This window comes from Apis cerana, linkage group LG13, assembly GCF_029169275.1.
Source record: "Apis cerana isolate GH-2021 linkage group LG13, AcerK_1.0, whole genome shotgun sequence".
NCBI lineage: Eukaryota > Metazoa > Arthropoda > Insecta > Hymenoptera > Apidae > Apis > Apis cerana.
The window spans coordinates 1,938,247-1,964,793 of NC_083864.1; the positions used below are offsets into that span (position 1 = coordinate 1,938,247).

Sequence of the window (26,547 nt, forward strand, 5' to 3'; positions counted from 1 at the left end):
ATAATAACAGAATATTTATATAAAAAAAATTGGAAAAAATTATTTTTCAATTGTAAATTATATGTACACATTGAAATAATATATATTTTAAAAATATTTGTAAATTATTATCATTAATTTTCTGAAAACACATTTGAAGTTTCGATCATTATAACTTTTTGATAGTTAATTTCTATATAAAAATGAAATTTAAATATAGAAATAATATTTTGAAAAAATATATTCAAAAATTTTTTTGAATACTATTGATTTTCTTTTTTTCATTACTGACAAAATGAAATTTAAACGATGAATACGATACAATTATCGCATTAATAAATAAAAATTTATTAATAACAATTATTAATGATTTGCTTTTTTGCACAATTTTGCTTATACATAAATAAAAATATTTATTTTTCACTTCTATATCTTCTGAAAGTTGTTCAAAAACAAAATGGCATTTTTGATGACAAGAAGTCTATCGATTAATATTTTATAATGTATGGTATTTATAGCCATGAATATAATTTGAACATATATTTCTGTAATATTTTTAACAAATATTTTTTTTTTTTTATCTATTTTATAGCCGTTTGAAATTATAAAAATAATTTCAAAAGGAATATCATTTGAAATCTATAATTTAATTTTATATTAATTTTTATTATAATCGATTCACAATTCGAAAAAAAATATTCTACTATTTTTTTTCATTATTTGTATTTTCAAAACAAAAATTCTTTTTAAAACTTAAATTCTTCCTGAATCTCTTCTTTTTTTTTTTTTTTTTACATTTTTTTAGTTTTTGATTTTGTTTATTATTTTTTTTGGCAATTTAATAAGATAAATGTAATAGATATTTTATCTTCATTCTGATAACTAAAATAGATAAATCACTCTAATGATTCAAAATTAATTTTTCTTATTGCTATTAAATTATTAAATTTTTTAAATGTACTTTTGCATATTATCACATTAATAGCATATAAATATATAATAATTTATATAATAACTAATAACTCTTTACATCAGTCATTATGAATAGTATAATATATTTAATTGATATCAATTTATTTTTTTTAATTTTAGATTTTCTTAACTTTATTTTTGCTTGTGCATAATTAATTTTTTCATTTGTAATATTGCCCGATTTGTAATAATATTGTATTTTATATATTTTTGCATCAATTATTATAAATAGCATGATCCTCAACTGCTATTAATTTATTTTTTTTTTAATTTTTTTTTTCTCTCTAATAATTAATTTATTTTTGCTCATATATAATTAACTTCTTCATTTATAATACTAATCAATTCTTTAACAAATACTATCCGAATTGATCGATAATATTAAAAAAATTAAGTCATACTTTTCTCATTTAAGCAATAAATTAATTGTAATGATACTAGAGAATTTTAAAATATATTTGCATCTTTTATTTTTAATTATTTTATATTTTCTATTTTCTACAAACTATTTAATATATTTTCTATGGATGATAATAAATTATATAATTATACGGTTTAATAAATCGTATAAATGTTGCTCATAGATTTTTAATCTTTTAGTATATTTGCATAAATCACCAAAAGATTTTATTAGTCGTCTAAATTGAGATTTTGTAATTAATATTTCTATTGCTTCTTGAATCTAATTTTATGATTTATATTTTGTTTTTTCGTTTTAACTTACAAACTTGTGTACATTTAAAATCAAATCTTATATAAGATATTTTATGTTGAAACATTAAATTAATATTTTAGATAATTTTTTAAGTAATCTAATTTTTTATTAATATATTTGTCTTTGCGTTTTCATCATTATTTTAAATAATTGTTTTTGCATTATCAATTTAATATCAGAACCTTACATCAAGGAACTTACTGACACTTCGATATTCTCTTTATTATTAAAAATGATTCAATTCTTTTGAAACCTTGTCACATGACGTATTTCTTTAATATAATGATGATAATAATGTAACATTATATATGCTTCTCATATGGAAATTCATCTCAAGAAAATAGAGTCATTTTTAATAATACAGAGAATATCATACTATATTTATTCAAAAACTCTGATCCTGAAAGTGAATGCTTAAATGGCTATAATACTGTATCTCGATATGTATTGTGTATTTTGATACCCAAAGGAGAGGAGAAAAAATATATATATTAATCATTTTTTATTACAGTGGAAAGTTCTTTCATCATTTACAATTATGAATGTTTCCGTTTTTTGATTAGGTTGCTTCTCATCATGTATCATCTGGTCGACAATTCAGTTCCAGTTGTCATAGATATACAGGAGATTATTGTATAAAAATATAATTCATTTAATAAAAAAATTTTAAAAATAATATTTTTAAAGAGGGAAGAAAAATAAGACAAATATCTATTGTAAATATATTTATTGAAATAAATATAGTAATAATCAAAAAAAAAAAAAATAAAATAAATTTATCTAAATACGAAAAAAATAAAATTATAAAAATTCAATAAAATTAAAATGTTATTAAAATATAAATATTATAATGAATGAGTTGAGTTTAATAATTAACATTATGTTTAATTATAATATAATACTAATAATTAATATTTTGTTGGACACTTGATATTAGCATGCAATCTTTGATATTAGTTTGGTATTTATTAACTTTTCCATAAAATCAAATTCGAGTTGTTTCTATTCTTCTATTATTTTTTTTAAATGAAACTATCATTTTTAATTGAAACTGTGTTTTATTGTGCTATTCTAATTTTTAATTGATTTCCAATATTTTCTATAACATTTATATGACTGGATAATTGGGAAAATGTACTATTAATTATTAATTATACAATATCGCATTTTAACGATATATTTAGAATCATTATTGTTATAAAATAAAACTATTTAAAATCTTCAATTTTTTAATACTATTTTTCAAATTCTTTTTCAAAATATTTAAATAATCATATTTATTGATATTTCCTTAAATTATCCATTTCAATTCTAAACATATATTCTTAGAATTTTAGTAACTCACTGCCACAACCCTAAAACTGCAACGCACTCTTGCACGGTATCAATATTATATGGCGCAATATTCGTTGCAATTGGTGTCGCATATTATACTCATTATACTCATACTCATGTGCCTAAAATGCACATTTCGTTTACATAGATGATGAGATATTCAGAGATATAAATGAAATTAAATGTAATTAAATGTAAAGAAAATTTTAATTCATAATGAAGAATAAATTTAATTTTAACATAATAATAAAGATAATAAAGGTAAAGATAAATTATTTAATAATCAACATGTAAATAATATAGTCTGAAAAATACATCAATACATAAACCCCCTTTGCATTGGTATCTATTTTTTCGGATTATGTTTATAAATACATACAACACTTTTGAATTTAATTTTTTTTTTGAATTTGAATTAAAATATGTACTTAAAAAATACCTTTCAATGAGACATAATAAATATCATTTTGTTACCATTTCTTTTTTATCATTTCTTGGTAAATGTTTTAAGTTCGTAAATTTTCATATATTATATTTTTTTTATTAATTCTAAATTCTAAAAACTTGAAAAATGTATTCTTTTTTCTGATATATATTCATACAAAACATTTAAATTCCAAATATTTATATTTAATAAAAAAAAATTTATACCATTTATAACTTTTTCTTTCACTGAATAGTACCAATAATTACATCAATCTTCTCAACAATCAAACAATTATAATTTTGCATACCTATTAACTTTTTTTATCGATAATTTTGTTACATAATCAATTTTTTATGTGTCTATAGTATAATGCAAATTGGTCAACATCTAACAACAACAACCAACAACTTCTCTTTTATACTGCTGTATAGTAAATTTTTTCGATCGAAATGAATTTCATTTTTTTGTAATTTGTCTTGCATAATTGGCATATTTTTGTTATTGGCGTATTGTTGCATATTTTGATTCTTTTTTATTGTGTCATAAGCACTTAATTCAAATGTAATGTAATAAACAAAATTGGGTTTGTATTATTGATATGTAAAATTCTGAGATAATTTTTTAAAAAATCATTACCTATGTTGCTGAATTTATTCAAGTTTTCTTGATATACAGAAATTTCTCTTTCAAAACTTAAATATACAAACATAACTAAAATATACATATCTACAATCACATGAAGAACTTTATGTCAAATCAATTGTGTTTGATGGAAAAATTTTTTAAATCATAAGCGATTTTTAACCGTTTCGCATAATAGAAACTGGACAAAATTATTTCTTTTCTATTTTGAATTTATATGGAGATTTAATTTAAAATAAAAATAGTGCTTTTTATTACAATTTATTATTTCATTAAAAATATATATAACATAAAAATGACTAAATATAGACAAAGTATATAAAAAAAATTAATATTGCAGTTAGTATAAAATAAAAAAGAAAATACTTCATTTATTTCGCGTTTTATAAGATCATTACTTTCTTTTTAAAATATAAACATTTTTTAAAAGATTTTTTTAAAATCTTTATAAATCTAATGGAATTCTGGTGAAATATGGAATTGAATTTCTGATCATTTTCTTTATTATTTCTACTTGCCATTTTTTAATATTTAAATGATAATTAATAGTAATGAAGTAAGCATTCGAATATTTTAATCTACAAATGTAATGTTAATAAGATAAAATGATAATTTTCCATATTTATATTTTCTTTTATTATATATATATATATTATTTATAAATTTTGAAATTGTTCTGCAAATAATATTTCATTGTTGAATTGTATTTTATCGTTGTTATAAATATATTACAAACTTTATCTTTATCACAGTTAAAAAGAATTTATAATTTATTATGATTTCTTTGTCATCAATAAATAATTTTATACGTTTTATATTATCAATTTGATTTTGTATTTTATTTATTTTGGTTTTTATAAGATCATTATTTTCTTTTTAAAAATATAAATTTTATAAATCAGCAATATATAATAGAATTGGATTATGATAAAATATATTCGATTTATTACATTTAATTTTATCGATACAAAAAAATTATAAATAGAAATTCATCATTACTTTTAACATATTTGAATTTTTGTTTATATGTTCTATGTCCTGAATTTCTATTGTAATCCTTCTCTTTGGTATTAATATATAATGCTAGAGTCTCATCAGCAGTCATAGATTTTTGTTCCAAATTTTTTTTTTTAAATTCTTTATTTCTTTTGCAATAAATGCTGTATTATTAATCAGATTTATTTTAATAATTTTGCTTACTAATTACATTAAATATAGCTTTCAAATTTTGTAATATATACTTGTGAAATTTAAATTTATTTATAATTTATTTATAATTTAAAAATGTTTTTATAACTTAAACATTTTAACCGCTTACCTTCGATTACGATTTCATAAACAACAAGAATATCGAAGCATTTCATATTTTGATTGAGCGTTCGAAGTTATTCAAATCCCATCATGTTTTTTGATATATAAAGTACAACTAATTTTATTTTACAAGACATTTAATAAATAATTATTATTAAATGATCAACAAGAAAAATTTATTATCTTGAAGTGAATAACAAATCATAAAATAATATGTTTATTACAATTTCTAAATAAACACATATTTTATAAATATACATATATCATTAATATCTTGATAAAATTTACAAAAATTTAATAATCTTCGAGCATGTGATTATTTTTTAAAACATATTTTTCATTAACGTTTTCTTTCTGGACATAAAAAACTAAAATGAGGCTTTCCATCTAAACGATCATTTTCGTTACCAAACTTTCTCAATTTCATGTTTAAAACTATAGAATCAACAATAAGTCCCGATAAAATACTTTCACGAAATCTTTTATGGATTATTGGTTTTCTTCTTCCATTTTCAGCTTTTTCTTTACAAAAATAGCGTTCACCAAAAAGATTTCAAGTTTCCAAATGAAAAATTTTCTCCACCATTTTACTGTTCAACATAAAAAACAATATGATGTCGTATATTGGTTCGCCAGATCAATATCCATATACTTGTTATAATCGATGATCATTTCCGATTGTTCCATTCCTCTAATGCTATTGGTATGTTTTGCTTTCAAAACAACAATTGATTTATCAATACATAAGTTTTGATAAGGAATAAAATATTCTATAAATTTTGAATTTGAGTAATTTAAATTGTTTTTATATTTCAATACAATGTCGAAATTGTTTTTAAATGTTTTTAATAAAAGAGAAAAAATTTGAAAAAAAACTTTTTAAAACTTTAGCAAAAAATGGAATTTTTTTATTGAAAGCACGAGATCAATATGACTATAAATCTAGTAATATAGGTAACTTTCCTATAAAACGATAGATAGGTTCCTAAAAAATGCCGTATTATGAGACTTAGAGCCAGTACAAAAAGAAGGATTACATTGCGAAAACTTGTTAAAAACATTTTTTTTTAATTCTTTACAAGCAATTTAATTTTTATTAAAAATATAAATATATATAAGATAAAACGAAAAGAAATAAAAAATATTATTTTCATTTCATCTTCCACTAATCTTGAACTTGTTTTCAATCTGGGCATTTTTTTTCATCAAAACTCAGTTTTGTCGACATTGAAAATTTGATTTGCTCCATTCTTGTTCTTTTATAATGTTTTGAATTTTTTTCTGGATATATTTCGACAGCTTCATGATCAATCGATGCAGATTTTCCTTAAATTCTTATGCTATCAATTCCAAAACGCTTTTTGAATTTTTTAAACCAACCTTTACTTGTGATAAAATCTAAATTGACAGAGGATTCTTCATATTCTTCTTCAAAGTATTTTAAGTAAATTTTAAGTATTTTAAATTTTTTTTAATGATTACCATTTAATAGAATTTTTTTTTGACAGCTATCATCAATCTAATTGCTGAATGCTTTTTCCATTTTCTCAATTATTGACACCTAAGGATGAGTTGCATATTTTGCGGATGTCGAAGATCCTGCAGAAACTACACTTCTTTTTCATTTTTCTTAATAATCCAAACTGTTGCTTCATTTAAATTAAGACTTTTTCCAATGTGAGTATCTTTTCTTCTTTTAAAAGACGATCCAAGATTTATATCTTTACTTTTAAAGAAATAAATTTAAAGAAATAAATTTCCTCTTGTTTTTTTATCTTTATCATTTTTATCTTTATGGCTTGGAATTAAAAATTAATTTTCCAAAAATTATAATCAATTATAAGATTCGTGTCAGGTTTGTAACAACTATTTGGAATAAATCTATCCCATATTGCAAAAATTAAAGCAAATTTGTCCATTTTTAATTTCTGACTTCGTTCGTTTTTTGTAGTCGAAGCGTATATGTTGAAGAATTGCGATGAAGTTGACTCTAGATATTATTTGTGAAAAGAAATCGGTTCTCTATTTCTTAGACTATAAATATGAAATTTTGCTTTTATATTTCTTCAGGCTTCTTGAGCACAAAATCGCTAGAAAAGCTCGTAATTGTAACTTTATAATTGACCAATCATCTTTTTTCGAAACTTTACTTACAAAACTAATTGCTAAGCTTCCAAATAGCATATATTTATTTTTTTTTATTTTTTTTATTTTTTATAAAACACTGTTGAAATTATCTCACGTAGATCTATTTGTTTTATAAAATAATAAGATTCATTTACAAAAATTATTTCTTTTCTCTACAAAATTCACTATTAAAAGAATTATTTGTTATCATATTACAATTGTAAATAACTAGTTCAAACTTGTTTGATCATTTATTGCTAAATATTTATTGCTAAATAGCCGTTATTTGCTTGGTATTATTTTTTTTTATTCATTGTTATTTCATTTTTTTGTTATTTCGCAATAATTGATCTATATAAATTAACTTGTCAAATTGATGGATTTTCGTAAAAATAAATATACAATATTTAGAAATATTTAGAAATATTTAGAAATAATAAAATATAGGTCCAGAGAAAACGAATAGAAATATATATTTGCTGCATTATATCATTAAAAACCAATATATAATGTCTAAAGAATAATATTTGTATGTTCAGAATTTTTATGCATAAAATCGAAAACTCGTCAAATTGATAGGTTTCGTAAATCTAATGTTAAAACTTTTATTTGAACTTCAAAGGACATTTCCTTAATTGCTATTTATTTTAACAATTTTATTTACTAATTAAATATTAAATATAGTTTTTAAACTTTGTTATAATTTATATTTGTGGAATTTATATTTATTTTTAATTTAAAATAACACACTTAACTCCTTACCTATTTAAGTTCCAATGTGCCATAAACAACAAGAATGTCGGTTACACGTCGAGCCATTTTATGCTTTGACTGAACGTTTGAAATTGTTCAATCTCATCATGTCTTTTAATATGTAAATCCATGTATAAAGTATAACTAATTTTATTTTGCAAGACGTTTGATAAATAATTATTATCAAATAATCATTGAATAAGAAAAATTTATCTTGAAGTGAATAATAAATAAAATAACATTTTTATTACAATTTCTAAATAAACACATTTTAAATTATCATTAATATCTTGATAAAATTTACAAAAATTTATATTTATTATAATAAATATATTTATTTATATATTTATTTATTTATATTTATTTATATATTATTATATATTATAAATATATTTATTATAATAATTAATAATAAATAATAATAATTTAATATACATAAATAAACAATAAATAATCTTCGATTGTGTGGTATTTTTCAAAGCATATTGGTACATGTAATGTAACTTTACATGTTTTCCACGTTGTTTCGCTACATTTTTTGTTTTGTATAAACTTTATAGACTTTTGCTGAGTTTGATTTCGATATTGGATTTATATGTTTTGGAAAATGACCTTAATGTTTCGCATGCAGTCTTTCTAGTAAATCCGTTCGATAATCGTTCTTTATACTTTGATATATTTTTTAATGATGATTCCGCTATTTCAATTTTATATTCAGCATAAGTTTGTTTTTTATTTTATTGAATAAAATATAGGAATTAAACAAAGCAATATCAAACAAAAAAAAATTTTTTCAGTATCCTTTCATATATTTCCTCATTATAGGAAAGCATGCTAACATTTGGTCTTGCCGATCAATTCCAATCATTCACCTTATTATACTCATACACCTTATATACTAATGACACATTTTGGTTTTGAATTGAATTATAATTGAATTGATCGTTTATCTTTTCATTTCAATCCCAGTATGCCATTGCAACTTCTTATTCTACATTTTACTTCTTTTTAATTTTATTTATTATATTTATACAAAAATGTTTTGACATATTATTTCTGTTCAAGTGCATTGTTCCAACAACATTAGTTTTATTATTGATTAAAATTTTGAACAGTTTTGGAATACCAGTTGTCTAAATATAAAGTATGTTTTTTATTACTGATTATAATAATTTTTTATCCACATTTTCGGATGCCCTATCACTAGAATTTATTTTATCACTATCAATGTATATTTTAAAGTCATAGCAGTAACCCGATTTGTGATTCACATAATTTATTTGCAGAAATCTTTTGAATAGCAATTTTTCCAATTTTAAAATATTTATAAAATCATTTTTTGTGATGTTAACAAAACTTTCACTGTCATCAATGATGTTTAATATTCTTTTTGGCAACAATTTTAAAGGTATTTTTTTAATATCTTTCAAGAAAATATATCTGTACCGAATACCAAAAATATATCCGAATACCTTAGTAGAAAATTAGTAAGTGTTTGTTGCGTGTAGCTCGATCGTACATCTTTCACACGCGTTGTTTAGATTTAGCCCAATCGACGTACTATGTCTCTCGCGATATTGTAAGTTAAGGGGTTAAATAAATAAAGAATGAAATATATATATAAATCCGTTTTATTCAGATTTTGTAATTTTAAATATATAATATCTTTCGAAACAATTTTCAGGATGCAAACTTAATTTTCATTTGCACATTTTATAAAAAAAATTGATTTTTATTCTTCCAAATATTTTTCGGTTTGAACAAACTATACAATCTTTGTGTTTTCTTTCTGGACATAAGAAAATAAAATGAGGCTTTCCATCTAAACGATCGTTTTCGTCACTTGTTTCAGGTTTTCCCAATTTCATGTTTAAAACTATAGAATCATATAATAAATCCCAACAAAATGTTTTTGCGAAATTTTCTGTGGATTATTGATTTTCTTCCTTTATTTTTAACTTTTTCTTTACAAAATATAAGCATATATATTCATTAAAAAGATTTTAAGTTTCCAAAAGAAAAATTTTCTCCACTTCAGTGTTTAATGTAAAAAACAATATGATGTCGTATATTGGTTCGCTACATCAATATCATCCATATACTTGTTATAATCGATGATCATTTCGGTTGTTTTATTTCTTTAATATTATTGGAATATCTTGCCTTGAAAACAACAGTTGACTCATCAACGCATAAGTTTTAACAAAGAATAAAATATTCCTTATATTTTGAATTTAATTAATTCACATAATTATTTATTTCTGTTTTTTAATAGCATATATATATTTTATTTAATTACATTTTAATCATCGTGGTCCAAAATACTATCTTTTAGATAGTAGCATAATTCCTCGTAAAACTTTTAATCATTGTTTACAAAAAATTAAGCCAAATAATTTTTAACATCCTCATTTGTAAAGTAAACGTTTTGCCATTTAAAAAATTCTATAAAGATCGAAACAGATAGTAATTCGAGGGTGTCAGATTTAGCGAATATAGTGGATGGGATAGAACCTCATTTAAGCTATGAGAACTTCTTGAATTATTAAATTCATGTGAAATCTAGCGTTATTGTGATAAAACATCTTTCCTGTTAATTAATTCAGATCTCTTTTATTTGATGAAATTGTTTAATTTGTGCAATTGTTTGCAATATATCCGAATTAATCATGTAATTGTTAGGTAGAAGCTCAAAAAAAACAACTGTCTTAAAATCCGATCAAACAAGATAGTATCAATTTTTTAATGAATATTGGCAAATTGCGATTTGCTTTGCGCCAGCTTATCTCTATTGCTCCGTGATCGTTTTTGTTTAACATTGTCGTAAACGATCCATTTTTCATCTCCATTCACGATTTGTTTTAAAAATGGATCATTTTCCTCACGTTTAAGCAGCAAATCGCAGATATCAATACGATGGAGTAAATCTCTTTTTTTGAGAATATATGGAACAAAGCTTCGAAATGAAGCCAAGTCGTTTCATGTGATCATAAACAATCGAATTCGACAAATTCAATCTCATAATTCAATTTCTCGAGTTGTTATTAGTCAGTTTTTTTCAATCAATGTTGATATTATCGGAACAAAATTTTAAAAACCAATTTTTACATTTTCGTATTGTTAATACATTTTCTCTATACACTTCATATAACTTTTTTCTTACCTAAATAATATTCTTATTTTTTCTGTAATAAAAAAATAAAATATGCCAAAAGTAAATATACTTCTTTTGGTCTTACATCTTTATTATCACACACGAAAAAACACAACCGCACAGAATCAAACAAATTTTTCTTATAAATAAATCATGAAATTATCCAACCAACTCTCAAAATATAAAATAACAACATGGTTTAGAATGAAGTTGGCTAAACATTCAATTAGCCATATTCAATTCGTGTGAAAAAACGAAATTACTTTTTGAAAAATCCAATAGTTTGCAATTTTCATTCATTTTAAATTTAGAGAATTCTTGATACATAATTTCAAACCTTTCAGAAAATTTTTACGATAATATCAATTTATATTTACAATAATTCGCAAAATTCATAAAATTTATAATATTTTTTTTAAATTATTGCTCTATGATAGTCGAAAGTTCAAAATTCAAGTTCAAAAAACGAAAGATGAATAAATATGGTTCCAATTTGTTCGAGTTATTCCTTCTATTGTATTTGATGCGGAACTAAGAAGCTATGTATAAATTAGTTCACGATGTTGTCGACTATTAGAAGCGAAAGAATTAAAAGTATTTATAACAATTTTTTAATTATCTTTTTTCTTTAAATTTTCTTTTCATTTTCTTCTCTTTTTAAAGTCTTTTGGCAATAGCTTTCTTTTATTATATTAAAAACCAATTTTTTGTTTTTCAATAATAATTTTATCATAGATATATTATTTGAATAATTATTTTGATAAATATGAAATTAAAAATTAAGAAAAAATAAAATGTATATTATAATTTTGATATATCGTTTTTCGTTTATTCTAAAATGTTCTTTTTGGAATCTAATCGTAAAGCTGTTAGCTGCTCTAATCTATTAGAATTATGGTATATAATAATAAAATTAATTTATTACAAAGTTCTATTCTGAACGGATTAAGAGCAAAGTTTATATGCTAATGAACGTTTACGTTTATTATTTGATTCACAACGTTCTAAAGTTCTGTTTTAGGTTATAAGATTTAAGATTCCGGAAGATTCTAAGATGTAAAGTTTTGACATTTAAGAAGTTTTAAAATTATAAAAATTCTGAAATTCAAACAGTTCAAATAATTCTGATTTTGAAAGAATTCTAAGATTCAAACAGTTTTGAACTTCGAAAGTTCTCTCAAAAGCTCGTATCTTCTAAAATCTCTTCGTATCTTCTAAAACTTCTTCGTGTTCATCTCGAGGATCTTCAATGCGGTACACAAATGGCCAATAACATTATGAATCAGTCTTCTAATTGATCAATCCAAGGAAAATTCCTAGAATCAAACTAACGCTACGCCACTCTAAAGAGTTCTCTGTTTTCAGGAAACTAAGAAATGTTTGCAATAATTCTTCTCAAGCATGAATGGAAAATGTCGTTTCTACGTTTACAATTCAGCCATGCCGAAGTATTTCTAATAAATATACAATTCCAAAGATCTTTCAAATTCTTCTCTCAAAAAAATGGCATTATCGTCACAGTATCGTCCTGTATTATCTGTTCAATGTTTCCAAATTTTCTCAATATATTCATAATATATTCATATAATATGGTTATTAAAACTATTATTTTTTATTATGTTCTTTTTTTATTATCTTTGCAACATTGTTCACTTCAAGTTCATCTTCAATTACAATTGAAGAATATTTAGTTATTGTTAAAAGCGTTTTGATTACATGTTGTCATTGTCTCAATGATTCTATTTCAATTTAATGATGCAAAGCCTAGTTAAAATGGTGCAAAAAGGTCTATTGATGCAAAAAAAATTATTATTGATAAATAAGTAACTACATTGATGTTTTTGATTAATTCTATTCTTTGCATTCTAATTTTATTAATTCTCTGTTATGTCAGAATCATTACTGCTTGATTGAATGCTTGATATAGCTGCTTGTCTTGCACATTTATGAACATTACACATTTACAAAGCAACTACTTTTACTTAAATTTAAATAATCAATGGTACGAATATTTTGCTGACCATTTTCTTTATCTTCACTCGAATAACCCATTAGATTTTCACTTTTGTACAATAGATACAAAAATTATTTCTATTTTCCTGCATCAATTTTCAAAAAACTTCATCTATCAAACATCTTTCTTACACTTCTGATCTTTATCCATAGATTCAAAATAAGAAACAGTATCCTCATTAATATGGTTCTGAATTCAGTTTCATAAAATTCAGTGTCAACATCCAGATAGTTTTCAACGCTACATCAAAAGAGAGTTCAAAATCATCAAAAAATACACTAAGAAAGTTTTCGTCATCAGTATTGAGTCACTAAACTGCATTTCTGCCTTACAGAACTCTGAAAACAACAGCATTACTCATTATTATATTGACATATATCCTGAAAAAATTAAATTTTACCATGACTATTTTTTATTATTTATCCCAGTTTACTATTTATTATTTATTTTAATTTATTATTAGATTTCAGCACACAATTTATTCGAGAACGCGATTATTGAATAAATGCATCCCTCTCTCACTAAAAGTGATTCAATTCCTCTGCGACGAATTTCTAGAGGAAAATACATGACGTCACATTATTCCCACTACAGCTGTTAAATTAAACAGAGATATGTCAAGCTTTCCACCAAGCCTAAAAGGATTGAGCCATCTTTAATGATAGAGGGGATAGCATATACTTATTTATTCGGTAAATGATTTGATACGATGAAAATTTATCTTTAAAAAAAAATTTTTTTAAATTATCGAATCTTAAGTAAAGAATTTTCAGAAAAATCTAATAATATAGAATCGATTCAAAAGATCGAATTAAAATCAATTTTTTTATTACAATTTATTATAATTTTTATTATAATTTAATCAAAAAAATCAGAATCAAACATTCTTAATGGATTATCTCTATAGAATATAGGAAATATTAGAAATCGTATTGTATTTATTTCTAGTATAGAATTATTTTTATTGTCTATTAAAATTTAATAAATATTAAAATTTATTAAAATTTAATAATATATTTCTACTTATGAAATTCAATATATATTATATTTAATATATACAGATAAATGAGATATAGAAAAATAAAATTGGCATTTTTAATAAAATTGTTGAAATAAAATTTTAATAAATTTTCATTTCTAAATATAATTTTTACTATTATTTAAATTTATATAATGTATCACAATAATTTCTGAATACATTTTCAAATTTCAATACAAATTTCAGTGAAAAAAACTATCAAATTGTGTCATTTTACATCAATTTAAAAATCTGGCTTGATGAATACTAGCAATGCTTATTGAAAAAATAAATATGTTTAATAGAAAAATTTCGAAAACTAATTCGACTCTTTTCAAAAATAAAAAATTTCTTAAATATATTTACGAATTCATCGAATGAACTGAGGAAAAAATGAAATAATTTATTTGATTTCTGAACTACTAAAAGCAAATTTTTTCTCAATTATTTTTTAATTTTCCTTTTAAATTCTCCTTTTTAATATTTAAAATATTTAATACATTAATGTTTATAGTTAATTTAATTTATTAATTTATTTACTAATTCATAGTGTTTGTTAATTTATATTTATTAATTTATATAATAGTATTATATAATAGTATTTTTATTTTAATATTTATAAAATTTTTATAGTCTTTTATATATTTATATTTATATTTATATTTTTTATTTTTTATAATAATTTATTTTTTAATAATAGTTATTACTGTAAAATTAAATAATAAATATATTAATATTATGGAATCTCATAAAAAAAGTACATATATTGGAGATATCATTTTTGTGATACCAATAAGAAAAAAATAATATTTAGAATAAAAAAAAAAGAGTATTCAAAATCTGAAGAAGACCAACTATTGTTGTTTCCAGATGAAACACGATCTCATTTAAAACAAAATTGACAAAAAATTTTATTTTGAAAAAAAAGATGGTGCCTATTTATGGTATCCAAAATTGTTAACGGCCAAATTAAAGAAAAAATAAATTTTCCATGGAAAATTCATAGTTTATATAATATATTATAAAAAATCATAGATTTCAAGGAAAAGCGCAGTAAATAATAGAGGAACATTAATTAAAATTATTGAATATCATTATTTGAAGAAGAGAAATATATGAAGAAAAAACAAAGATAGAAATAGAAATAGAAATAGAAATAAAATAAATAAAATAAATAAAAGAGTAAAATAGAAATATTGTATATATCGATGAAACATGGATAGATAATACAATGAATATTAAAAATAATAAATAATAAATATTGGCAAAGCGAGGAAATGATTATATTAAAAAATATAAATTCTATTGAGATCGTGTGACTTTATTCCAATTGAATTATCTTAATCAAGATTTATGTAATAAACTGATTCTAATGCCAGTCAGTCGATTCTTCTTGATATTTTAAAACAATTATAAATCTACAATCTCCATTTTATAAAGCAGTAAAAGTAGACTTTATTATAGAGAAGAAATATACTTGGCTGTATGCTGTAATGAAATAATTAAATTAAAAAATTATAATATATTAAAATTATTAACCTAGGTGTGACTTTATTCCAATTAAGCTATCCTAGATTAAAATTAAAGAATGTTTTCGTGAAAATAATCTAATAACGTTGAAATTCATGGAATTAAAAATTTAATAACTAGAATAATCGAGAATATTGATTTTTCAATATTATTTTGAACAAAAACTGATTGAGAAAAATTGTTTATATTTGAATTTATTGGAAAAACTATTAAAAAAAATTGAATAGATAATTATTAATTCAGAAAATTTATTTTACTTTTTAATTTTTTAAAAATTGATATTAATATAATGTCAAGTTTTAATTAGAGATTATAATTTTAGATATATTTTTTACTTCTTTTGTTTTTCTACTTTTTTTTTTATTTTTTATTCTTCTATTAGTGTTACATATTGAATGAATTACATCTCCAAAGAAAATCATGTTATCTATTTGGTGGAATTGAAAAAAACATTCTGTATTAGTTGTTGCCACCAAACAAAACAATTGATTCCACCACTATAATTGAAAATTAAAAAAAAATTTTTTAAGTAATTGATAGGAAGAGATTAAATGGTTAACAAAAAGCTAATGAGTTCTGCTATGACAATACGTTTCTCTGGAAATTCGACAAAAATTGTTGCAATTTGGATGGAATATTTTAATGCATTATATAATCCGAACATTGTATCTAAGATTATTATCTATTTAAAGCTTTGCAGAATTTTCTTAATGTCACTAAAAAAATTTATCAAATTTAAACTCTTGCCAAAATCAATTTTTTTATTAAAAATTCTCGTCTCTTTTTTACAAAATTTTTCAGTTACCAAAATTATGAAAAAAAATTATCAATCAAAATAACATATACAATATGCCGGTTTATAATGATTTCTTTAAATATCTCGAAAAATATTTATGAATTTATGAATAATAAAAAATATTTCAAATAAAATAATATAAAAAAATATATTATACAATGTTAATAATTTTTCTGGGCATAAGAAAAAAATTATATGAAGATTAATTTTAATTTTTTAAATGAAATTATTATATTAATCGATGCAGTTTAATATATTATTTTAAAATTCAAAAACTTATCATATAAAAAACAAAAGATACTATTCATACCATTTTTATTTTTATATAATAAGTTTTATGTTATATTTCAAGTTATCTTTTAAACTAAAAATTTTTCGACATAAATAACTTAATATTTTTTTGTAGGAAATAGTAGACTGCACTAATTAGTGCAATAAATATTACATAGTTCCATTTAAAAAATTAAAATTGATCTTCATATAATTTTTACGCATCAATTTTTAAAAACTATTAATATTGCATAATGTATTTCTTTATATCAAATAATTGTTTGTATCATATTTTTCAAGATATTTAACAAATCACAATAAATCGGATATATTGCATATAATTTATTAAATATATTTCTAAATTCATAATTAAAAAACAACGAACTTTGCAACTTAATCTAGACGAGAATAACTATAACTATGATGTCATGTCAATATGATTTTAATAATAAGTCTTATTTAGTTAATAAATCATACTGGTGTCAGTATAATTTTGATAATAAGTCATACTTAGTTACTTAAAATCAGTATAATCAGATATAATATCTAGTGAAACTAATTTTAATATTGATAATACATATTTTAAAGTAGAAAACAATTTTCTATTTTTAATACTCATTTGAGTTTGTGATACTGTAAAACAATTTCAGCTAATGAATATAATTCTGGTATATTATTTTATTGTTATTGTATTCTAATTTTATTGTATTCTAAAATTTTATTCTAAAATGCTAGAATATAATTTAAAATTACGGATGTTCTTAAACTTTCTCAATATATTCATATATATGCATGATAATTCTAAAATTTTAAAATGTTAGAATCTGTAATTTAAAATTGCAGATGTTCTTAAACTTTCTCAATATATTCATATATATGCATGATAATTCTAAAATTTTAAAATATTAGAATCTGTAATTTAAAATTACAGATGTTCTTAAATTTTCTCAATATATTCATATATATGCATGATAATTCTAAAATTTTAAAATGTTAGAATCTGTAATTTAAAATTGCAGATGTTCTTAAACTTTCTCAATATATTCATATATATGCATGATAATTCTAAAATTTTAAAATGTTAGAATCTGTAATTTAAAATTACAGATGTTCTTAAATTTTCTCAATATATTCATATATATGCATGATAATTCTAACTTTATTGTATTCTAAAATTTTAAAATGTTAGAATCTATAATTTGAAATTACAGATGTTCTTAAATTTTCTCAATATATTCATATATATTTCATGATTATCATAATTATTTTTTACTATGTTCTTTTAATATTTTCAATAATGTCTATTTCAATTTCATCTTCAATTATAACTGAAGTATTTGATATAATATTAAATAATAATAAAAATTGGAATCATTCATTTGTTTATATTCTTTTTGTTCCTATCGTAAATTGTAAAATAATTACAAAGAAAAATAATTTTATCAATGCTGTGAAAGAAAATCAGTATTCTTGTAAACAAAATACGAGATTAATGACATTCTAGCAGCCGCAAAATATCGCATTTTTTTTTTCACTTACAAATATATTATTCTAATTTCGCTATTACAACAGTATCATATATATGTGCTTGTAAATCTTTAAGTCTAAAAATGTCATGAAAATTATATTAATTCTAAAAAATTAAGTATTGAGAAAACTGAAAAAAAATATAGATTGATATATCCGTTTTTTCATATGACATCATACCGATATTTCGATATCTTATATATCTTATATACTTCAATTTCTATAAGAGTTATGTAAGTATAACTGAAATATAAATAATATCGGCAATTTTATATTTCGATATAAGTTCTTGACTAATTATTCTCTTATAATTCTCTTAAGGAAATCGTTTGAAGAATCAAAAATAAGTTCGTCTATCCAAAGTCTTATGAAACATGATTTTATGAGTTAGAAAACAATAATTTCCCCATTGATATCTGCTTACTCCGTTAGTGGAGAAACACTTTTCTGAATATTGATTTTGATGAATGGCTATCCCATTCGATTGAATTAAATCGATCCTATCGATTAAAATTGAAGAAATAAATGAAATAATTTCTTTAAATTCGTTCTGCTCAACTACATATTCTATAAAAAACAGGCTAGAATCTTCTTCCAGGATGCAATTTTTAGAAAACTGCACGAACAAAAAATTCATAATTGATATATAGCAAAGTATCATATCAAAAATCTGTCTTCCTAAGAAAATAAAAAGTGTTTATCATCATGGAATATTGAAAAAAAAAATAGAAACAATTCATGATGAAAACTTGAAATATTGTACAACAGATAATTTGAAAAAAAGAATGTAGAATCAAAAAAGGCACAGCTTCTTCATGGATATAGGAAATGAATCTTTGTGCATTTAAATATACAGGGGTACATCAGTCTCATCAATAACTAGAATTCGGAAAAAAGATTTAATTTAAAAAAAAAAGAATATCATTATTTAAAACATTTATCAATCCAAGGGAAAAAAACTTATCAAAACTTAACCAAGAAAGGAATAATAAAAGGACAAAAAATTTTATTGATTTTACAAGTTAATAATAAGAATATTATTTATGATATTATTATTTTTATGCGATAGATAAAATCACATTCATAGCTATTATTAAATTATTAATGATAATGCGTGAAAAAATAGAAATATTTTTAAAACATATTTTAAATCATTTATATTTTAAATTATTAGTATTGTATAAATGGAAAAAATAATAATAATATTAAGGAAATTTTGATTAAAAGGCCAAATAGTTTGATGATCTAAATATTTAAAATACATATTACAGGAATCAAAATAGAAATATAATTTACATTAATAAGATATGAATCGATAATACATTGAGTTTTGACAAGTGTTGGCAATAAAATGAAAATATTTTTACAAAATATCAATTTTTTATATTAATGTAATCAAAATCAATACAAAAAACAAGATTATTTTTACAGAATATATATATATATATATATATAAAATATAGAATGTAGATATATGAATAGGTAATATAGCATGTTTTGAAAAATGATAGCAAAACATTAAGATCATTAAAAAACAGTTTGTTACATCGATTTGTAATTATGTAATATCAAAAAAAGAAACGACAAAATTAAGTTTTAAATATAGAAAAACAAATTACATTTAAAATCATCTTATTAGATTATATCTTAATTAGATGAATTCAGATAATTTGGAAAAATAGATAAACGAAAAATTAATATCATTGCCTATCACAATCGATTATCGATGTTTTATTATTCTAATTAAATAAGCTTTCCAAAAAATAAATATTTCACAAAAAAAATATGATCACATAATAAATTAAGTTAATAAAAAATAATATTTTATACACAGAAAATATCAGTGGAAATATCAATTGTTTTAATTAATAAATAAAAATATAAATAAATTTAAAAAAAATCAAAAGAGTTTATAAATTTAAAAGAATTTGATGTGTTGCCGATATATAATCTAAATCCAAATGAATTATTTTGCGCTTAGATAAAAAAAAATTTAAGAGAATAATTCCTCTATATTATCAAAAGATGAACTATAACAATTCATATTATAAACAAATTGAAATTGAAAATGATTGAAAAAAAATATTGGAGGAAAATGGAATAATAAAAGATACAATAGATAATGTAATCTGTTTAGAAGTAATTTAAAAAATGAACATGTTTTGTAATATTCTAATAAAAATGAAAACAACACTATACAAGTTTTTATTTTTTATAGAATAACTTAAAGATGATGCAGCTAAAATGGATTATTCATTTTCTATTATTTTATTAATATCATACATAGATATTGTTGAAAGATTCTCATTTCAAATAAATCACATGTTCCATAAGAAAACTCTAATCAAGTTACTGTATTTATTTTTTTTATATAAGATATAAATTTTTTTTATATATATTTATATTTATTTTTTTGTATTTAATTTTATGCATTAAATATTGTCATAAATATATATAAGTAATCATTTAATGTTCGGATTGATTCATTCTACTTTAATTATTTTAATCGAACAGTATTTCGATTAAATGAATTATTTTACATTTTAATTATTTTATTGTATTATTAAATTATATATATATTTTCGATCTTCATAATATATTATGCAATATATTATATATCATTAAATATTTATTATATATTTATAAATTAATTATAATTTAATTAATTAAAATTGCTAATATATTAAATATGTTTATAAATTATTTATTTTTATTTTAAAATAAATTTTGATTTATAAATTAAATCATTGTTATAAAATTATGATATAATTGTTCAATATAATATAATAGAATATATTGATTATAAGAAATAAAAAATCTTTAATATTATAATAATACTTAAAAATACCCTGAATTCTATCTATATCTTGACAACTGATAACTTACAACTATTGCTTCGGCTATATTAGATAAAGGCATACTAAAATTGCTTCTACAACTTTTTTATCTATAATAAAAATTAAATTACATTTTAATAAATTTATATTATATTATAAATATATTCCACGTGAATAAGACTATAAATATACAATAATATAGAGCCCTTCAGAGGAATATAAATATGAGAAATGTCCAGGAATAGGAAAAACATGCAACTCGTAAATGGCCAATTGTTCAATATTCATAAACCATGTCCAAATAATTTCATCTATCAATTCATTCTATATTCCTTTATTATGCTTTGCATCGGCAAATACATTATCCACTTTTAAAAAAAACTCTCACGAAATGTGATGTCTAATTGATCAAAATGGAACGTCTATTTTCATACACATTTTTGTTTCTAATTAGAGATGCAATCTCTCGTCTGACTTTACAATTGGAAATAGTTATCTTATTTGTACAATAGAATTCCTTTGTTCACGATTTTGAATATTCAAGGAAAATCTTCTGTAGCGTGTGATATCAGAAGACTAAACGTTCTTTTCAAGAGCGTTAAAGATGAGAATAGGTAATCATAGCGAAAGATTTTTTTTTCTGTGTTGAGAACAGTGAACTATATGTGTGACCAATGTTGACAAAGCGCGCTAAAAATAAGAACTGCGTATAATAAACATTTCTCTTTTACTCTGATCAATCAGAACCGTAATAAATAATGCATAAAATTGACATTTTTAGCAATCTTCTTATTCATTAAATTATCGTAATTGATTTGAATTTTTTTTTTAAATTCCATTTTTGTTCCTTTATATTTGATAATTTTTAATAGACTTATAGAAGTAGTTTTGATATATTGGTAATAAATTTTAAAAATAACACAAAAACTATCTTTTAAGATTTCATTCCTATTAAATTTTCTATTTATTATTTGTTCAATTATCGAATCGTTAGTAGATGTAAAAGAAACAATTGACAAAAGAAGTTTTGATCAATTTATATAAAAAAATTTATTTTATCTATACTTATATATGTATTTTGACAATATTTTTAAATCAAAGTTATTTTTTATTTTCTGTATTTGTTTGAAATTTGTATAATTTGCAAATCTTACACATGTTTGCTACTCCTAAATTTCAAGAAATTCTAAATTTATTAAATTTAATAACTATAGCTCTCTAATTTTTTTCTATTTTTTGGATAAAAATATTTTAGATAAAAATAAATATAATGTGAAATAATAATTAGAACAAATATTTTAGTTTAACAAATGAAATATTCATTTCGAAATAAAAAATTTTAATTTCTCGTTATTTTAATTCATTTCAGAATTTCTTACACTCTAAGAAATAATTTCCTAAAAATATGGAATCATTCGTTAACTGGAAATTCTTGAGGTAATTTCAAGCAATATTTTCCTTTGCAAAAATTTCTATCTTTGTTCCAAGAAAATGAAAAAAAAAAAAAATTCGTGCTTTTAATATCTTTTGTCTATGCTATTTTTGCATCTTTCTGTACAATTCGACGAAAAAAATCAAAATGCTTGATTTTTTTACCTTTTTTGAAGATGAAATTTTTGTGGATGGAAACAATCTAAAAAATTATCAGCCAAGTCAAAAATTTATAATTCTAAAATTACATGCTCAGCTAATTAAAATTATCTGAACTTGAAAATTCTAAAATGAATTTTTCTCAAAAATATCAAAGTTATCAACCATATAAATCTGGCGTGGCACTTGTGATATATAACTTTCAACATCTATTATATCTAGATAAATATTCTAAATATTATTAAATATTATTTTTCATCACATGTAAAATTGTATTGAATATTCATTATATATTTTGAATAATATTTAATATGTTATATTTGCTATTATTTATTTCTACTCTATTATTCATATTCTCCTTGTGATAAATTTCCTTAATTTCAACAATATCTCTTAAATTAAAGATTTTACACAAATAGCTTATTATTTTTTGTGTAAAATAACAAACTGTACTAACATAATAAAAATTATATATTCTATTTAAAAAATTAAAATTGACCTTCACATAACTTTTATGTATAAAAGAATTATTAATAATAAAATTTTGTTTGAAACATAAGTTTTCATATCATTCATATTTTTCAAGATATTTGACCAATTTAAAATCAACAGATTATTATTTTTTTCGAAATTTCGAAGAGCATCTTTAAATGAAAAATTTTTTAATTCAGAAAGATGCTTAATAACTTATTCTTTCATTTAAAATTAAGATGAAAATAAGTTGTAAATGATAATGATAAATATATTTAATACTAAAGTTAAATATATCTTTAATTTTATAAAAAAAAAAAATTTCACATTACTCATATAATTCAACATTTCTGATTGAAATCATAAAAATCTATTTTTATACAAGAATCGAATTATTCAAGCTATTTATGTATCATATTTTAAATTATTTTATATTCTATTTGTATTAATATGTTTTACTTATATTTCACTTTCAGATATCATTGATACTTCATAAAGCCAAAAAAAGGAGATCGCTATCACCATGAGAGTGATTAAGAAACATATAGTATATTTAGTACATACAGTACATTTAGTGTTTATTTTATAATTTATTTTTATTTATGTAGTTACTTTGTAAATTATTTTCTCTCTGAATTGACAATGAATATAAAACATTTACAAAATGCTACAAAATTAAATATGCATTAAATTTGAAAAAGAAAGATTTCAGTAGAATTTTAATGGATAACATTAAAAATCTCTTCTATATTCTTTGATATTCTATGCAATTTTTACAACACAAGAATATATAAACTATTTTCTATCAAAAAAAAAAGAAGGAAAAAAAGGAATATATAGATATATATATAGTTCTGAAAACTTTTTCCAGAATAATGATTAATTTACCAATGACTGTATCAAAAAAGAAAAGGAAAAAAAGGAATATATAGATATATATATAGTTCTGACAACTTTTTCCAAGATAATGATTAATTTACCAATGACTATGAACAATATAACATAGTGAACATCTTCAATCTCATTATTTGTATTTCTTTTATCTTATCCAAATTCTATTCAAACATAAATTATATTACGATGATTACGCGGATAAATTTATTACTATAATTGTATTTTTTTAATTTATTGTACAAAATCCATTGTGCCAATTAGAATTGCCGAAAACAATACATTACTTCTTTTACCACTATGGTAATATGGCATTTCTCTGTTGCGAATTTCTGTGTGAAAAGAATACATAACATCATATTATCTCTATTATTATTTTTGCACTAGTTTATCTCACGTGACTAACTGCTGTTTTTAATCAAGTATTATATTACATCATATAATATGCTTAATAATTAATAATCCATATAGTATCATATATTCTACTTAATATAGCAATATTATGCAGATGTATTATAATAATATAGCAATATAGCAATAATGATTATGAAGATAATGTGACATCATATAATCTCTTTTTATTCGCAACAAAAGAAATAAATCATTTCTAAATCAAAGTCTATAATTCTGGATGGAACACTCAGGCAACTCTGGGGATTTTTCGTCACTTTTAAAGTGAAAGAGAAGAAAAATTAGAAAATACATTATTGTATACATATATTCAGTTATGCGAAAGAAATTGTAACAGAATATAGAATAATGGAAAAATTCAAATAGTGGAAAAGAAAATTGCTCGAGTTTGAAATATATAAATTTATATTAAACAATTCGCAAACTTCATCCCTTTTTTAAGGTTTTCCTCCTTGAAGTATTGAAGAAGAATAGAAGAAAAAATTAGAAATCCATATACTTGTACAGATATATATTCACAATTGTGTAAAATGGATAATTGGAGATTCAATATGTACGATTTCTCTTCCTTTCTCTAATTCCTTTTACTATAATTCTTGCAAAGGATTAGAGGGAACGCTAGTTATTACATATATATATATATATATAGTTATTACATATTTATATAATTATATATTCACGATCATATAAAGCAAAGTAATATAAAGAAATATGAAATAATTAATAGTAGAAAAATACGAATATCTCGCGATTTTAAGCCATTTTATTGTTCTCGAGAAGACGTACAACTCCCATTTTTAATTATTTGATCTTCTTCAACAAGAGTGGAGTCATCGTTATATATGTATTCTTGTATATGTATATAAGAATGTTCTAAAAAAATGTTGAAACATCCATAAATTGAAGATCCTTAAGATAATTTCAAGCAATATTTTGCAAAAACTTTTTTTATGATTTTAATTAACGAGTTATTAACAAAAACATCAGCCAATTAATCAAAACGATAATTAGCATTAGCTATGTTTTGTCGAAACACGAATTTAGTCCAAGCAATATATCTCGAAGAAAGTGTTAAATATTATTTTATTTATTTATTCATTATTCATGATACAATTTGATATAATTTTTTATCGATAAAAAAATATGTTATATTCAAAATATATTTTTTTCGAGACATGTTTCTTAAATTTGTTTATACATCAATTGATACTCGAGAAATTATTTAGAGATATCGTGAGAACTGTTCTATGAGTCTTTTAAAAAAATTGCGAATTGCCAGTTATATAACCTTAATATAAGACAAAACGAGGAGAATGTGGAATAGTTAATAGTGAGGAAACCGACATATTAATATAATATTAATATACGAAGTTATAAAACGACGATGGGGAAGAAGTTATCCAGATTTGGTTTATATATCATGTTAAGAACTTTCACTCTATGAGCATTAAAGAAAGATGCAACAAAAAATATTTTTTTTTTAATATTCAAATTTAGATCGTAATATAGAGAAAACCGATATTTGAAAATTGATCAGATAAAATAAATGATTATGAAAAAAATATAGAAATTAAAAAATGATATAAATGCAGAGAAGAATAAATATATATATTATACATTTTTTAATAGCAATTTCTTATAAAATTTAAATTTTATAAGAATTTAAAAATATTTAAAAGTAAAAAATTAAATTTAAAAATATAAGAGGAAAGCTTTCTAATATTAAGATAATATTAACGATGATTGTTCGAAGAAATCAATCGCGCACAGAGTTAAT

General features: G+C 21.3%; 2 long non-coding RNA genes across 2 annotated transcripts in view; one reads left to right on the forward strand and one right to left on the reverse strand.

Annotated features, from left to right (window-relative positions):
• The window catches only part of LOC114577413 (uncharacterized), a 44,553-nt gene extending 42,188 nt beyond the window's left edge, over positions 1-2,365 (forward strand). The window contains exon 3 of the long non-coding RNA XR_003697484.2: positions 2,230-2,365. This is a non-coding gene — a long non-coding RNA (uncharacterized LOC114577413). The remainder of the gene's footprint in view (positions 1-2,229) is intronic.
• Positions 2,366-9,874: 7,509 nt separating this feature from the next.
• The window catches only part of LOC133667138 (uncharacterized), a 45,613-nt gene continuing 28,940 nt past the window's right edge, over positions 9,875-26,547 (reverse strand). The window contains exon 2 of the long non-coding RNA XR_009832299.1: positions 9,875-13,767. This is a non-coding gene — a long non-coding RNA (uncharacterized LOC133667138). The remainder of the gene's footprint in view (positions 13,768-26,547) is intronic.